Source organism: Stegostoma tigrinum, chromosome 16 (assembly GCF_030684315.1).
Source record: "Stegostoma tigrinum isolate sSteTig4 chromosome 16, sSteTig4.hap1, whole genome shotgun sequence".
NCBI lineage: Eukaryota > Metazoa > Chordata > Chondrichthyes > Orectolobiformes > Stegostomatidae > Stegostoma > Stegostoma tigrinum.
The window spans coordinates 63,549,961-63,568,185 of record NC_081369.1 but is presented as its reverse complement, the minus strand read 5'-3'; the positions used below and the strand labels follow the sequence as shown (position 1 = coordinate 63,568,185).

The following is an 18,225-nucleotide window of genomic DNA, read 5'->3' as shown; positions in this document are numbered from 1 at the left end:
GTCGGAGGATAATGTGTTGTATCCGGAGGTTGGTAGGGTGGTGTGTGAGAACGAGGGGGATCCTCTTTGGGCGGTTGTGGCGGGGGCGGGGTGTGAGGGATGTGTCGCGGGAAATGCGGGAGACGCGGTCAAGGGCGTTCTCGATCACCGTGGGGGGAAAGTTGCGGTCCTTAAAGAACTTGGACATCTGGGATGTGCGGGAGTGGAATGTCTTATCGTGGGAGCAGATGCGGCGGAGGCGGAGGAATTGGGAATAGGGGATGGAATTTTTGCAGGAGGGTGGGTGGGAGGAGGTGTATTCTAGGTAGCTGTGGGAGTCGGTGGGCTTGAAATGGACATCAGTTACAAGCTGGTTGCCTGAGATGGAGACTGAGAGGTCCAGGAAGGTGAAGGATGTGCTGGAGATGGCCCAGGTGAACTGAAGGTTGGGGTGGAAGGTGTTGGTGAAGTGGATGAACTGTTCGAGCTCCTCTGGGGAGCAAGAGGCGGCGCCGATACAGTCATCAATGTACCGGAGGAAGAGGTGGGGTTTGGGGCCTGTGTAGGTGCGGAAGAGGGACTGTTCCACGTAACCTACAAAGAGGCAGGCATAGCTGGGGCCCATGCGGGTGCCCATGGCCACCCCCTTAGTCTGTAGGAAGTGGGAGGAGTCAAAAGAGAAGTTGTTGAGTGTGAGGACGAGTTCAGCTAGGCGGATGAGAGTGTCGGTGGAGGGGGCCTGGTCGGGCCTGCGGGACAGGAAGAAGCGGAGGGCCTTGAGGCCATCTCCATGCGGAATGCAGGTGTACAGGGACTGGACGTCCATGGTGAATATGAGGTGTTGGGGGCCAGGGAATTGGAAGTCCTGGAGGAGGTGGAGGGCGTGGGTGGTGTCACGGACGTAGGTGGGGAGTTCCTGGACCAAAGGGGAGAAAATGGAGTCCAGATAGGTGGAGATGAGTTCGGTGGGGCAGGAGCAGGCTGAGACGATGGGTCGACCAGGGCAGGCAGGTTTGTGGATTTTGGGAAGGAGATAGAAACGGGCCGTGCGGGGTTGGGGAACAATGAGGTTGGAGGCTGTGGGTGGGAGGTCCCCTGAGGTGATGAGGTCGTGAATGGTGTTGGAGATGATGGTTTGGTGCTTGGGTGTGGGGTCATGATCGAGGAGGCGGTAGGAGGTGGTGTCGGAGAGTTGGCGTCTGGCCTTGGCGATGTAGAGGTCAGTGCGCCATACTACCACTGCGCCACCCTTGTCTGCGGGTTTGATGGTGAGGTTGGGGTTGGAGCGGAGGGAGCGGAGGGCTGCCCGTTCTGCGGGGGAGAGGTTGGAGTGGGTGAGAGGGGTGGAGAGGTTGAGGCGGTTAATGTCTCGACGGCAGTTGGAGATGAAGAGGTCGAGGGAGGGTAGGAGGCCTGGGGGTGGTGTCCAGGAGGAGGACTTGTGTTGGAAGCGGGTGAAGGGGTCAGTGGAAGGAGGGTTGGGTTCCCGGTTGAAGAAGTAGGCATGGAGGCGCCCGGTTGAAGAAGTAGGCATGGAGGCGTCAGCTTTTGTGCTCCTGAGATGCTGCTTGGCCTGCTGTGTTCATCCAGCCTCACATTTCATTATCTTGGAATCTCCAGCATCTGCAGTTCCCATTATCTCTGAGGCTTTAAGGCCAATCACCAAGCCTGGTTGTTATAGAACATAGACATAGAACATAGAAAAGTACAGCACAGTACAGGCCCTTCAGCCCACGATGTTGTGCCGTGGAATAATCCTAATCCAAAAATAAAATAACCTAATCTACATTCCCCTCAATTCACTGCTCTCCATGTGCATGTCCAGCAGTCGCTTAAATGTCACTAATGACTCCGCTTCCACGACTTCCACTGGCAAAGTATTCCATGCGCTCACAACTCTCTGGGTGAAGAACCTCCCTCTAACATCTCCTTTATATCTTCCTCCTAACACCTGAAAACTATGACCCCTCGTGGCAGTCAATCCTGCCCTGGGGGAAAGTCTCTGGCTATTGACTCTATCCTTGTACACCTCGATCAGGTCACCTCTCTTCCTCCTTCTCTCCAGAGAGAAAAGTCCGAGCTCAGTCAACCTCTCCTTGTAAGACAAGCCCTCCAGTCCAGGCAGCATCCTGGTAAACCTCCTTTGCGCCCTCTCCAAAGCCTCCACATCTTTCCTACAATAGGGCGACCAGAACTGGACACAATATTCCAAGTGTGGCCTCACCAGGGTTTTGTAGAGCTGCAGCAAAACCTCGCGGCTCTTAAACTCGATCCCCCTGTTAATGAAAGCCAAAACACCATATGCTTTCTGAACAACCTTATCCACTTGGGTGGCAACTTTGAGGGAGCTATGCACTTGAACACGAAGATCCCGCTGTTCCTCTACACTGCCGAGAATCCTGCCTTTAATCCTATATTCAGCATTTAAGTTTGACCTTCCAAAATACATCACTTTGCATTTATCCAGGTTGAACTCCATCTGCCATTTCTCAGCCCAGCTCTGCATTCTGTCATTGTCTCGCTGAAGCCTGCAATAGCCCTCGATACTGTCAACGGCACCTCCAACCTTTGTGTCATCAGCAAACATACTAACCCACCCCTTAACTTCCTCATCCAAGTCATTTATAAAAACTACAAAGAGCAGAGGCCCAAGAACAGACCCCTGCGGGACACCACTCAGCACTGACCTCCAGGCAGAATACTTACCATCTACAACCACTCTGCCTCCTGTCAGCCAACCAATTCTGAATCCAGACAGCCAAATCACCCTGTATCCCATACCTCCTGACTTTATGAATGACCCTGCTGTGGGGAGCCTTATCAAATGCCTTGCTGAAGTCCATGTACACCACATCCACTGCTCTACCCTCGTCAACCTGTCTCGTGACTTCTTCAAAGAACTCAATAAGATTTGTGAGGCATGACCTGCCCCTCACAAAGCCATGCTGACTCCCTTTAATCACGCTATGCTTTTCCAAATAGTCATAAATCCTATCCCTCAGAATTCTTTCCAAAACCTTGCTGACCACAGACTTAAGACTGACTGGTCTGTAATTTCCAGGGATTTCCCTATTCCCTTTCTTGAAAAGGGGAACAACATTTGCCTCCCTCCAATCTTCCGGTACGACTCCCGTGGAGAGTGAGGAAGCAAAGATCTTCACCAGCAGCTTAGCAACCTCCTTTCTCGCTTCCCGGAGCAACCTAGGATAAATCTGGTCTGGCCCTGGGGACTTATCAATCTTAACGTTTGCCAAAATTTCCAGCACATCAACTTCCTCAATCTTGATCTGTTCAAGTCTGTTTTCCTGCTCAAAGTTCTCATTCACAACAAGGTCCCTTTCCTTAGTGAAAACCGAAGCAAAAAACTCATTTAGGGCTTCCCCTGTCTGCTCAGACTCCACGCACAAGTTCCCTACGCTATCCCTGATCGGCCCTACCTTCTCCCTGATCATTCTCTTATTCCTCACGTATGAGTAAAGTGCCTTTGGCTTCCCCCTAATCCTTCCTGCCAAGCCTTTTTCGCACCCCCTCCTGGCCCTCCTCAGTCCACTTTTGAGCTCCTTCCAAGCAAGCCTGTAATCGTCTAAAGTTGTGCTAGACCCTTGCTTCCTCCACCTTACGTACGCTGCCTTTTGCTTTTTGACAAGAAGCACCTCTGTTCCCGTCATCCAAGGGTCCTTAATCTTACCCCTTCATACCTGTCTCAGAGGAACAAATTTATACATCAATCGCAACAACTGCTCCTTAAACAGCCTCCACATGTCTGCTGTGCCCTTTCTGTGGAACAATTGCTCCAATCTGTACTTCCCAACTCCTGTCTGATAGCATCATAGTTTCCTTTACCCCAGTTAAATATCTTCCCCTGGTAACTGCTCCTTTCCCTCTCCATGGCTATGGTAAATGTGAGGCTGTTGTGGTCACTGTCGCCAAAGTGGTCTCCCACCACGAGATCTGACACTTGTCCTGGCTCATTGCCAAGCACCAAATCCAAAATGGCCTCCCCCCTCGTCAGCATGTCTACATACTGAGTAAGGTAACCCTCCCGAACACACATCTCTGATTACTTTTATAATTTGACAAATGAAAACATTTTAAGGAAAATGGGTTTTAAAAAAAAATCGCACATTTTCTTCAACATCCCAATGGTTTTCCTCTTGGTTTTTTTGCTGTCCGATTAATTTTCATTCCCTGAAGACTCTGGGACACCTTTGGATAGCTGGTCAAAAATGCCTTGTCACTGCAGTAAAGTTGCTACATTGGCTGTTTCTCTGATAGACCCATCACGGCCGAATTTTATGCTGGGTTAATTTGCACTGCAGGGAAATTGTTTTATTGTTCTCCAGTTAATCTTTGACTCCATTATATTGCCCATGTTAGCGCTTTTCTTTGGTAAATTATTTCTTCACTTGCTAAAACATTTGTGGAAGAATGTTCTGCCTGATTTCATCTTTTTTACTGTTTTTAGTTTATAACTATCGGGACAGGTGTCATGGGCTTCAGTTCCTTGGAGTTTATTAAACTGAGGGGTGAGCTAATTGTGAGCTTTTCCTGTTACTTATTTTTGTATGCCCGGAAACATCCATGTAACGAGATGCTTGCTGCCCACCCTCCTGCCTTTGGGATGTTCTTTCAGAGGGAAAGTTGAGTGTCAGTGAGCCTTTCTGACCTGCGACCTTGAAGCCACCTTGATAATCTTGATAATCATGTGATAGGACTCTGCTGGAAGGTCGGAGCTTTTACAGTTCAGAGTCTGGTACTTGCCTGCTGTGAGCCAGGCCAAGCTGCCATTGAGAGACTTGGCAATGCCTCACTCGCTGCCCGTCTCCTGTGATTACATCTCTCACGGAGAGGGAGCATGAGGGCACAGGGCTGACTGGTAATTGATTGGTACCACATCAGCTGGGGTTTACGATATCCCCCAAGAATAATATTTTAACTTACATTTGATAATTTTCCGTTAGCCTCGTTCATTTTTGTTAGAGTTCGCCATGGGCGCTTTCTAATCTGTAACTGGGTTTATTTTGAAAGAGTAGAGCATGTTTTTCTGCCGCCTGGCCAATGCATACGGATTGTTTCCAAACTCCAGAATCTGCCTGAGCATCGGAAGATCCTGTACAACGACAGTCACATGCAGGGTGGCGAGTTTCCTGCACCAGGTCTTTGTGGGCAAGTTGCTGTCCTTTACTCTGAGACTTTTAGACCTGATCAGATTTGCCTTCACTGGGGATTTTGTGCGTGTTTGTGTGTCTACAAATCCTCCCTACCATCTGACTGCCCAGTCCTCTGTCTGAGGGAGGGGGATGATAGGAGGGACACCATTCTGGGGGTTCCAGCCATGGAAATACAAGAGCAGCTCAGAGGCGAGGACAAGGGCGATAGGTACCGGGGAACTGCACCCCCTGCCAGTTCCCCTCAAGCCACTCCCCATCCTGACTTGGAAATATATTGCCATTGCTTCACTGTCACTGGGTCAAAATTCTGGAACTCACCCCCCCCCCACCCAAAGGCATTGTGGGCCGATATACAGCACATGGCCTGCAGCAGTTCAAGAAGACAGCTCACCCCCACCTTCTCAAGGGCTAACTAGGGTCAGACAATAAATGCCCAGCCCAGCACATCATGAGAATCTGTGCTGAGTTTCTGCTGTAGTCTCTATTGCTGGTTCAGATCTCCAGTATCCACAGACTTTTTGTTTTATTTTAGTGTCATTTTTACATGGTTGCCTCATTCCTGCCTTGCCCCAACCCCACTTCTGTGCAAATTATCTCCTCCAAGTTCGATGTTTGTCAGAATTTCCATTTCTTACTGTGTGGATGTTGGATTGGCATAGTTCAGTGTTAGCTACTTTCTGACAGTGCCATCTGGGGAATGACTGGTATTTGTGTGTGTGCCCTGTGTCTACTTTGATCTTTATTCATACAATTAGCGTTGCTGTTTGCAACATCTTCCTCTTGAAGGGTGTTGTCAGCACAGACAAGTTGTCTCTAGTCAGAAGGTAACCCATTCCAATCTCATTGTAACCCTGAACCCAGACTGAGATTCCCATTGCAGTGTGGAAGGCAATGCTATCTTTTAGATAAAGACGTTCAACCCAGGCTCCCATTTTGCTTTCGCCCCGCTGGTTGTAAAATATCCCTGGATGCTATTTGTGACGTTTGCTCTCATGCTCTCTCTTGTTCTCAGTGTCCATAATAACTCCTGACCCCTGCGCAAGTTTGCAAATAAAAAGCACAGAGAAGGTGGAGTTAGAACACTTGGAAATGAGATCAGATGATCATCGAATCCCTTCAGTACGAAATGAGTCCATTCGGCATATTGTGTCTGCACTGACCCTCTGAGAAGCATCCCACTGAGACCCAGGCGTTCAGCACATCCCTATACATCAAACCTTATCATGGCTAAAACAGAAGTTGCTGGGAAAGCTCCGCAGCATCTTTGAAGAGAAAAGCAGAGTCAATGTTTTGGGATAAAAGCAGCGGGGGCAGCACAAAGGGGGCTTTGGGCTGGTGACAAGTGGCTAATTGGTCTAGGACTAGTGACCAGTTAGTGATGACTAAGCTCTCTTACCTGCTCTGTCATTGGCAGGCAGGTCATTGAACAGTTTGTGGGTGTGAGCGTTTAGGCCAGAAACCATGAAACCCCCAGGAGGGAGGAAGCTGTTTCTGCTCTGTAATAAAACGCACCTCCAGAGGAGCTCGAACAGTTCATCCACTTCACCAACACCTTCCACCCCAACCTTCAGTTCACCTGGGCCATCTCCAGCACATCCCTCACCTTCCTGGATCTCTGTCTCCATCTCAGGCAACCAGCTTGTAACTGATGTCCATTTCAAGCCCACCGACTCCCACAGCTACCTAGAATACACCTCCTCCCACCCACCCTCCTGCAAAAATTCCATCCCCTATTCCCAATTCCTCCGCCTCCGCCGCATCTGCTCCACGATGAGGCATTCCAATCCCACACATCCCAGATGTCCAAGTTCTTCAAGGACCGCAACTTACCCCCCACAGTGGTCGAGAACACCCTTGACCGCGTCTTCCACATTTCCCGCAACACATCCCTCACACCCCGCCCCCGCCACAACCGCCCAAAGAGGATCCCCCTCGTTCTCACACACCACCCCACCAACCTCCGGATACAACGCATCATCCTCCGACACTTCCGCCATCTACAATCCGACCCCACCACCCAAGACATTTTTCCATCCCCACCCCTGTCTGCTTTCCGGAGAGACCACTCTCTCCGTGACTCCCTTGTTCGCTCCACACTGCCCTCCAACCGCACCACACCCGGCACCTTCCCCTGCAACCGCAGGAAATGCTACACTTGCCCCCACACCTCCTCCCTCACCCCTATCCAGGCCCCAAGATGACTTTCCACATTAAGCAGAGGTTCACCTGCACATCTGCCAATGTGGTATACTGTATCCATTGTACCCGGTGTGGCTTCCTCTACATTGGGGAAACCAAGCGGAGGCTTGGGGACCGCTTTGCAGAACACCTCTGCTCGGTTCGCAATAAACAACTGCACCTCCCAGTCGCAAACCATTTCCACTCCCCCTCCCATTCTTTAGATGACATGTCCATCATGGGCCTCCTGCAGTGCCACAATGATGCCACCCGAAGGTTGCAGGAACAGCAACTCATGTTCCGCTTGGGAACCCTGCAGCCCAATGGTATCAATGTGGACTTCACCAGCTTCAAAATCTCCCCTTCCCCCACCGCATCCCAAAATCAGCCCAGTTCGTCCCCTCCCCCCACTGCACCACACAACCAGCCCAGCTCTTCCCCCCCACCCACTGCATCCCAAAACCAGTCCAACCTGTCTCTGCCTCCCTAACCTGTTCTTCCTCTCACCCATCCCTTCCTCCCACCCCAAGCCGCACCTTCATCTCCTACCTACTAACCTCATCCCACCTCCTTGACCTGTCCGTCTTCCCTGGACTGACCTATCACCTCCCTACCTCCCCACCTATCCTCTCCTCTCCACTTATCTTCTTTTCTCTCCATCTTTGGTCCGCCTCCCCCTCTCTCCCTATTTATTCCAGTTCCCTCACCCCATCCCCCTCTCTGATGAAGGGTCTAGGCCCGAAACGTCAGCTTTTGTGCTCCTGAGATGCTTCTGGGCCTGCTGTGTTCATCCAGCCTCACATTTCATTATCCAGGCTGAATATGGTGACTTTATTTACCTCAGCAGTTGCTGTAGATAATTTTAGTCCATCTCTTCACGCATGTTATGACATACCGCTCGTGTGCTGCAGCTGGAACTTGAACCCAGGCCTCCTGGCCCAGAGGTAGGGACACTACCACGACAGCTCCCCCCATCAGTCTCTAATGTGTGACTTTAATAAGTCTGAGACCTTTACATGTAAACCAGTCAGTCTGTGTCTGCTGTGAATAAACAAAAGGAGACGGAATATCGAGAAGCAGCATTCTTAATCTGTAAAGGATCATCTCAGTAAACTTTGTGGACAGGAGCCATTGAAATGCTTTCCTGGTCTTTTCCTCTGCCCATAATATCTATGTTCTTTGTGTGTGTGTGTGTGTGTGTGTGTGTGTGGTGGCCAGGCTGTTTTATAAGTGGGTTAGAGCCTAAACTAGTGGGTTGAGGGTTTGTGTTGTTTATCTATAACTAGAATCTATTTATTTGTAGCAAACAGTGAGTCTGGTTCAGTACAGAAACCCGGACTGTGCTTTCTGTTAACCTGGGTCTGTGGGGAATTCTGTGTGCTGTTCTGAAATCTTTTGTGATGACCCCAGAAATAGCAGGGTGGCTGTGCATTGCCCCAGTGAGGGCCAACAGTTACTTTGAAGTCTATGCCGGAAGACAGTTCCTGACTTTACCTTCTCCTTGCTCACTCAATTCTGAACCCAAGCTCCTTGTGTAACACCTAATCACACGATAAAGGCAATAACTGAGTAATCAATGTCACAAACGCTTGATTAGGTTGTTACCGTGTTACTGTTTGTAGGAGTTGATGTGAGCAGGTTAGCTGCTGCATTACTGACATTTTACAATGGTGACTATAAGCTGTCCCTCATTTCATGCAAGGTGCTTTGCACACCTGTGGTTATAATAGGTTATAGAAATGCATGTCTTTCTCCAAGGTCAAGTACAGACCGACCTCCTCCCTTTTCCTGAATTGCGTTGCTATCGAAACCATGCAGGGTTGGAACCAGGGCAGATAGTTTCTGTCTCAGCGTGTCCTGTCTTTTTGTTTTTGCCAGTAATTGGCGTGATTTTGTTTTTGAAATACCAAACAGTGGGATTAGTTTTCAGTTAATGAGGAAATCCCACAGAGACCAGTCTCAGCCATTCTATCTTCCAGCTTGAGTGAGCAATTTCTAGTCATTGCGTGTAAGTGTGTGTGCGCATCGAAAGCACAGAGTAGCTGTTGAGTTGGTTAAATATGCAGGGATAATACATAATTAAATCCTCCGAATGACATTTTATCACTTGCTCTAAATATAGCTCAGCGTAGTCTCCCTTTTAGGAAGTGCATTACACATTGTAAGCACCCTTTCTAATGGCCTCCCCTCTGTAGATACTTCAATTCATTGTCGCACTGACCAAGTCTGACTCATCCAGATTTCACCTGAAGCTTGAATATTTTGGGCACCCTCTGGGCTGTTTGTGAGAGTCTGTTGCTTGGTTGTGTGCGCCTATGTGTGAGAGTCTCTTGTTTGTGCGCACCTGTGTGTGTGCGCGTCTCGCTTGCCTGTGTGCGTGTGCGTGCGCGTCTCACTTGCCTGTGTGTGTGCGCGCGTCTCGCTTGCCTGTGTGCGTGCGCGTCTCGCTTGCCTGTGTGTGCGTGCGCGTCTCGCTTGCCTGTGTGTGCGCGCGTCTCGCTTGCCTGTGTGTGCGCGCGTCTCGCTTGCCTGTGTGTGCGTGCGCGTCTCGCTTGCCTGTGTGCGTGCGCGCGCGCGCCTCGCTTGCCTGTGTGTGTGCATGTGTCGCTTGCCTTTGTGTATGCGCACGTGTATGTGCATGTCTCTTGACTGTTTTTCTGTGGACCGTTCTTCAAGCAGGAAATATTGGCAACACTCGGCAGGCCTGGCAGCATCAGTGATAATTACTATTGCCTTTTCCAGTCCCTGTCTACCCGGATGATTGATCTAAGCAGTCCCTGCCTCCGTTTTGAAGAGGATCGGGGTTGCGGGGGGCTGGTGGTGGATGGGATTCTCCCAGTGATTTTGATTTAATATTTATCCCTCAGTCGACATTAATTTCTTTACACAGAGCGGTAGGGGTGTGGAATGTGCTGCCGGCAGTGATAGTGGAGTCAGATACATTAGGGACATTTAAGCGACTCTTGGATAGGCACATGGAGGATAGTAAAATGTAGGGTATGCAGGGTAGTTTGATCTTAGAGTAGGATAATAGATTGGCACAACATTGTGGGCTGAAGGTCATGTACTGTGTTGTACTGTTCTATGTTTTACATTCTATCACTAAATCAGATTAACTCCTCCCGATCCTGGTGCTGTTTCTCTGATCTTCTGGTGATTGGTTGCTGAATTTCCCACATTACAGCAGTGACTTCATTTTCACAATACCTTTTTGGCTATAAAGTGGATTTTGACATCCTTTTCCCTTGAAAGGTGCGAGGCAAATGCAGGTTTTTTTTTAAACCTCATCCCTCAAGGCAGTGTCATCTCCTGGCACCTATCCCTATACATTGGCCAATACCACTTTCTGAAGTGACAGATATTATGATTATTATGACTTTATTGTTTGTGGGAGTTTGCTGAACTTTTATTTGCTGCCCTGTTTCCGACAGAACAGCAGTGATTACACTTCACGGTTACTTAATTGCCTTTGAAATGCTTGAAGAGATCCTGAAATGTTGAAACTCTCAATGTAAATGCACGTCTTTCTTAAAACCACTTCCGGCTGGGAATTCAATCACCGAACCCAGCGCATATAAGACGGTGAGAACTTGTTTGTGGTAGTGAGAAATATCCAATAAACAGTGCAAAAAGCAGAAGGAATATTACAGGCACTTAGTGGAGGAATGAGGGAGAATAAAGCTCCAAACTCCTGGAGAAGCTCGTAGTCCCCTTTGTGCCCAATGAACCAAGCAGTTAGCATTTTTGACCAGGCTGGAGTGTCAGCCTGGCATGGGACTGAAACCCACAACTTTCTGACATGGAGACCAGTGACCTGGCCACTGATTAAGGCAGAATACACCTTTAAAGTCAGATGGGAACCGGGGTGAGCTGGTAACATTGATACAGAACTGGCTTAGTCATAGAAGACAGTGTGTCGTGGTGGAAAGGTGTTTTTCTGACTGGAGACCTGTGACCAGTGGTGTTCCACAGGGACCCCTGTTGTTTGTAGTACATGTGAATGATTTGGAGGAGAATGTAAACGGCCTGTGTGGATGACACAAAAATTAGGGGAGCTGCAGATAGTGAGGAGGTTTACCAGAAGATACAGCAGGATATAGACAGGCTGGAGACTTGGGGAGAGGAATGGCAAGTGGAATTTAATTTGGACAGATGCAAGGTGATGCATTTTGTAAGATGTAATGTTGGAGGGAGCTACACAGTAAATGACAACCCTTAGTACTAACGTACAGAGGGATCTAGGCATACAGGACCATAGTTCCCTCAAAGTGACAACACGTAGAACATAGAACACTACAGTGCAGTACAGGCTGTTTGGCCCTCGATTTTGTGCCGACCTGTGAAACCATTCTGAAGCCCATCTAACTTACACTATTCCATTATCATCCATATGTTTATCCAATGACCATTTAAATGCCCTTAAAATTGGTGAGACTATGCAAGTGGATATGGTGGTCAAGAAGGCATGTGTCTTGCTTGTCTTCATTGGTCAAGGCATTGAGTATAAAAATTGTCAAGTTGCAGCTGTATGGAACTTTAGTTGGGCCACATGTAGAAAATTACACAGTTCTGGTTGCCACACTACCAGAAGGACATGGGGGCTTTGGGGGAGGGTATTGAGACAGTTTACCTGGATGTTGCCTGGTTTGAAGGGTATTACATCTCAGGAGAGATTGGTTTGTTTTCATTGAGATGTTAAAGGATGTGGGATGACGACAGAATTTTATAAAATTATGAGAGGTACGGATAGAATGGACATTTGGGGTCTTTTTCCCAGAGTAGCAATGTCAATTACCAGGGAACATAGTTCGAAGGTGTATTAAAAAAGGGTAAGTTTTTAAAGGAGTTGCAAGAGGCAAGTTTTTTGTTTACACAAAGGGTGGTAAATGCTTGGAATGTGTTGCTGGTGGAGGTGGCTATATAGCCACATTTAAGAGGCATTTTTCCAGATACACAAATTGACAGGGAATAGTGGGACATGGACTGTGTAGAGGCGAAAGATTTTTAGTTTTAAAAACCTCATGTGTTCACACAATCTTGGTGCCAAAGGAGCCTGCGCTGGACAGTTCTTTATTCTTAAATATATTCACAATCCTGTAGCTTTGCAATACTTTGTCTGTTATTGTTTAATAGCTGAATCTAAGTTTGACTTGAGCCCGAGGTATTTGTGCCCTTTGTATATTTTGGCCAATTAGTCTGCTCTCTTCGTTTTCTCGAAGTACTTTGTTCCGGTTTATTTAAATTCTTGAAGGTAAAGTCTTTTTTTTTTACAATGAATAGGTTCCATGTTCTTTATGAGCAAAAATGAATCGAGTTATAACAGGGAATCTTGGAAGTGCAAAGCCTGTCTTGGTAGAGTTGGCTGTGAAGCTATGAGATGTTACTAAAAGCCCATTGGTTCACTAATGTCCTTCAGGGAAGGTACTCTGCATTCCTTACTCACTCAGGACCTGTCTGTAAAACTTCAGACCCACAGCAAGGCAGCTAGCTCTTATTCATGGCCTGAATCAAACCTGTGACCACCTCCTTTGAGGACGTTTTGTGATGATTAATAAATGCCAGTTCCCTCTTGTTAATTATTAAATTGGCAATATCTGTCACTAACTACCTGTTGAAATCCCTTTGTAATGTTGAACACATGTCTATTTCTCCATGTCTCGTTCTTTTCTTCACAGCCCTAATTTTTTCCCAATCTTCCTGCAAAACTCGATCCTCTCATTTCCCTTGGTTATCCACATTATCCTCTCTCCTTGACTTCTGCATGGGCAGTGTTCCAACCTTCCAGTACAGAACAGTTGGGCTGAGTGGCCTCCTTGTACTCTCAAGCTAACAGGAACTTCTTCGAATCTGTCCCTTTTGAGTCTTTCAGAAAAGGTTCACCAAACTGATAAAACCAAACAGAGGGGGAGAGATAATGGGAACTGCAGATGCTGGAGGGAGTGGCTTGCCCACTGTGGGAAAGTTGGTGAGGCTGGGCCTGTATCGATTGGCTCTTGGAAGAATAAGAGAATGCCTTGATTAAAACATAGAAGATTGTGAGGGGCCTGGATGGGGTGAATGTGGAGAGGATGTTTTCTCTTGTGTATTGAGGTGTCAATGGTAGTTGTGATGTGGGGGTGTTCGACTTGGGCAGACAAGGACAAAACTCACGCGACGCCAGGTTATAATCTAACGGGCTTATGTGAAATCACAAGCTTTCCTCACTTCTCCATCAGCTGAAGTAAATTGCACACAGACAGAGAGATCAAAAGGCCATACAAATGGTGAGAGTGCAGTGTTGATTAATAAATGTTGGATAGACTAATGATAAGCCAGGAGTGAAGGGATATCAACTGCTCTTAAAGGAGTGACTTAAAACCAGTGATTCACCCAAGGGAGTAATGAACATAGCTGAGAGATGTTAGCATTGTGGGGTGGGTGGAGATTACTGAGGAATGAGGCTGTGGAGGCATTTGATCACGTGGATGAGAATTTGCAGTCTAAATATTGCCGGACTGAGCTAATGTAGGTCAGTAAATAATCTGCAAGTTGTGGTCTTATATACACCAACTGCAAGCAAACAGACTCCATTGGAACTTCAACCACTGGACTATTTATGATTGATATCAATGACTTTGAATTATTTTATTTAAAAATATATACTTTATGAATAAAAACTATACATACATAGAGTGACTAAGGCAGTTTGGTTCTGGACAGTAGAATATGAAGAAAAGAGACATTGCAGCTTGACTCATTCCAAACAAAAAAAAATCCAAAGCGTTTCTTAATTGTACAAAACTATATTTACACAGAGTTGAGGCGCTAGGACAGTGCAATAACTGAGTAGACCTCAATTTGTCTTCAGCATGGTGGAGCAGGTTCAAGGGACCGAATGGCTTACTCTTGAACCAAGAGATCTGGATTGAAGGGGTGAAGTCTGTTGGGCTGAGTGGGCAGACCAGAGGTGGGTGAATTTATTTGGATTGCTGCTTCAAGGAGCTGGTACTGGCATGATGGGTCGAATGGCCACCTGTACGGTGTGTGTGATTCTATTCTATAGTTAGCCTGAACCATTAGTGCCAGCCCATGGTGTGTAACTGAGTTGGGCATGGAAATGGTTCGTTGTGAGAGGCACAGTGCCCTATGTATGAGAGAGTCTCAGCGTCAGGGACAGATATACCTCTTGGCAGTGGCTGACCTCCTGTTGTGGCTGTTTGCCCAGGTCCTCGGTGCTCCACTGCCTGCCTGGCTGTTGGTTGTTTGTTGTTTCATTAATGTTCAACATGGAGCTGCTCGGTTGCCCAGAAACGGCAACTGAGCAGGAGGTCACGTTACTGCTCTGCTCAGAGTGAGCCCAAATCTCTCCTCCTAGTGAATGTGAAAGTTTATAAGGTGCAGTGCCCAAGCTCCTGAGAGGGAAATCTTCCATTCAGACCATTCTCAGTATTATGTTGTGAATTACTCTTGTTAATACCGTGTCTGTGTGTATGTCTGTCTGCCTGTCTGTCTGTGCGCGTCTGTGTGTGCGTGCGCGTCTGTGTGTGCGTGCATGTGTGTGTGTGTGTGTGTGTGTGTGTGTCTGTCTGTCAGAGAGAGAGAGACACCGCAATGAGCCTGCATTTATTACCTGGCTCTGCTATTCCACTCAGTTGGTTTGGTTTGATAAGTGTTGAGGATATTTTGAATCCTGGGCAGGGGTGGGTGTAGGGGGAACACGGTTGAGCCAGTCACAGCAGCGGCCTGGCCAATCTTGGCACCACCAGCTGCTGAGCTGGAGGATCCTCAGGCCTTGGGGGCCATGCTGCATCATAACGGAGGACCTTGTTAGAATTAGGTGGAAAACTAGATCCATGTGGGAATGGAGTGGGGCAGATCCCACTGTCTTGCCTTTCTGCCAGTAACAGGGGAATTAAAATCCTGGTACGGTTCGGGAGCCCTATGGAGATCACACCATCTAGGATTTTACCTAATGCCTTTCACAGCTGAAATGCCCCAAAGTGCTTCGTCATTGTTTTTAGACAAAATTTCACTCAATCTAAAAAGAGTTGGATAACTTGATTCAGTGGGATTGGCTATGGGGAAAGGAATAGACCCTTCAGCCCCTTCCAATCTGTTCCACCATTTGGTGAGATTATGGTTGATCTGTGGCCAACTCCGTATCCCTGTCTTTGGCCTATATCCTTTAATACGTTTTGTATAACAAAACAAAATCTCTCTCAGATGTAAAATTAACAACTGATCCAGCATTAGTGATAATGGGAACTGCAGATGCCGGAGAATCCAAGATAACAAAGTGTGGAGCTGGATGAACACAGCAGGCCAAGCAGCATCTCAGGAGCACAAAATCTGACGTTTCATCAGGCCCAAAATGTCAGCTTTCCTGCTCCTGAGATGCTGCTTGGCCTGCTGTGTTCATCCAGCTCCACACTTTGTTATCACTGATCCAGCATTAGTTGCCATTTGTGGAAGAGTGTCCCAAACCCCTCCCACCCTTTGTGTGCAGAAGTGCTTCCTAACACCTCTCCTGCACGGTCTGACCCTAATTCTCAGACCATACCCTCTATTTCTAGAATCCCCAACCTATGGGAATAGTTTATCTTTACATCTTGAAAACTTCGATCAGCTCACCCTGTAACCTTCTAAATTCTAGACAAAACACATCTAGTTTGTGTCATCTCTCCTCATAACAATCCCTGAAGTCCCGGTATCGCACTTGTAAACCTACATTGTACTCCCTCCGAGGCCAATCTGTCCTTCTAAAGATTGTGCTTCCTGGCTCTGAGCTATTGAAAATTATTTGAGAGAGACTTGGTAGGAGACTTTAACATGCAAAATGCACAAGATTTTATCAAGTGCTGGTTCATCCCCAGCTTGAGTATTGTACCCAGTTCTACTTCCAGCACTTTTGGAACAATATGGAGGAATTGGAAGAGAGCAAACAAAGTCATGAAAATGGTCCCAGAGATGAGATGTGGATAGTTTGAAGAAGAGTATAGTTAGCTAGGCTGGGTCTGCAGCAGGTGACTGGAGAAGTAGCTTAGTAGAGAAATCTACTCCAGCTTATCTTCGCCAGTCTACCTGTTCCAGATACATTAGCCTACGATAGTTTTGGTCGGAATGACCACTGCACAGCCCCTATAAGAATGAATTCCCAACTTCATGTTGAGAATACCCTTCATTGTCTGGTGTTGCATCGCCCACCGAGCTGAATGGAGATACCTCTCAAGCAGCAACAGGATTATGCTCCAACCTCATGGCCTGGCATGTCCCCTACTCAACCATTACCATCAAGCCAGGGGATCAACCCTGGCTCAATGGAGATTGCAGGAGGGTGTGCTAGGAGCAGAACTAGGCATACCTGAGGATGAGGCATCAATCTGGTGAAGCCCCCAAACAGGACCACTTGCACGCCAAACAGCGAAAACAGCAAGCGATAGACAGAGCTAAGCGATCCCACAACCAATGGATCAGATCTAAGCTCTGCAGTCCTGCCACATCCAGTGGTGAATGGTGGTGGGCAATTAAACAACTCACTGGAGGAGGAGGCTCCACAAATAACCCCATCCTCAGTGATGGAAGAGCCCAGCACATCAGTGCAAAAGAAAAGGCTGAGACAAAATTTGACCAGAAGTTCCAAAGGAAATCCATCTGAACCTCGCCCAGTCTTCAGCCAATTCAATTCACTGCACGTGATATCAAGAAACAGTTGGAGACGCTGGATGCTGCAAAGACCCTGACAGCATCCCAGTCCTTTCCTGAATGACTACTGCTAGTCTGTTGTGGAATTTGCTGTGTGTGTGGGTGGGTGTGTGTGTGTGTGAGAGAGTGTGTGAGACTGCACCCTGAGAACTACAGCAGCTCCACCATCTCCTAGGTAACTGGGCATGGATAATAAACACTGGGCCCAATCAGCAGCACTTCTCACCCCACAAATAAAGTGAGGGAGGGAATTCCAGAATTTAGGATCTGGTCACCCATGCTGCAGTGAAGGAATTCTGGGATGTGCAAGTGGCCAGAATTGGAGGAGGGCAGAGATCTCGGAGTATGATAGAGCTGTCGAGAGGGAGAGGCCTGAAGCCGTGAAAGTATTTGACATGAGGTTGGCATTGTGTTCTGCTGCTGTGTGGAGGCGGTGGGCTTTTCCTCCTCACAGGGAAGGGAAACCTTGGAAGAGATTTGATAAAATCACAGGGAGGATCTACAGAGAGTGGTTGAAAAGAATCTGTTCCCAGTATTGGAAGAGTTAAGACTAACTGTGGAAGATATTGGCAAGGCAGGTGACTGGGGGACAGATATTTTGCTACACTGAATGGTTAGGGTTTGGAATGTGGGGCCTGAGAGGATGGCAGAGACAGGGTCAATCGAGGCTTTGGAAGCAAAATTGGATCTGTGCCTAAAGAGAATCAAAGCTGTCGGTAAATGGTGGGGGAAATGAACATAAGACTCGATGGGCTGAATGGTCTTCTCTGGTGTGAGGATGACAAGCTGATGCTTGAAAGAGAGTATTGTGTGTGTGTGTGTATATGTGTGTGAGAGAGAGAGAGAGGGGTGGGGGGGAGAGGGTGGTTTTAAGCAGCTGTTTTGTCCATTGCTCTCCTCACTTACCATAAGACATAGGAGTGGAAGTAAGGTCACTTGGCCCATCAAGTCCACTCCGCCATTTAAATCATGGCTGATGGGCATTTCAATTCCACTTTCCTGCACTCTCCCCATTGCCCTTGATTCCTTGTGAGATCCATATTTCTGGAGGAATGTCTCATTGCTATTCCCTTGGCCCTGTCTGCAGTTAACATAGAAAATAGGAGCAGGAGTTGGCCAGTCGGCCCTCTTTGAGCCTACCCCATTATTGATATGATCATGCTGATCATTCACCTCAGTCCCCTGTTCCCATTTTCTCCCCATGCTCTTTGGTCCC

General features: G+C 47.7%; 1 protein-coding gene across 1 annotated transcript in view; it reads left to right on the top strand.

The window, feature by feature from the left end:
- cmtm4 (CKLF-like MARVEL transmembrane domain containing 4) overlaps positions 1–18,225 on the top strand; it is an 82,970-nt gene that overhangs the window by 29,474 nt on the left and 35,271 nt on the right. The window lies entirely within an intron of this gene.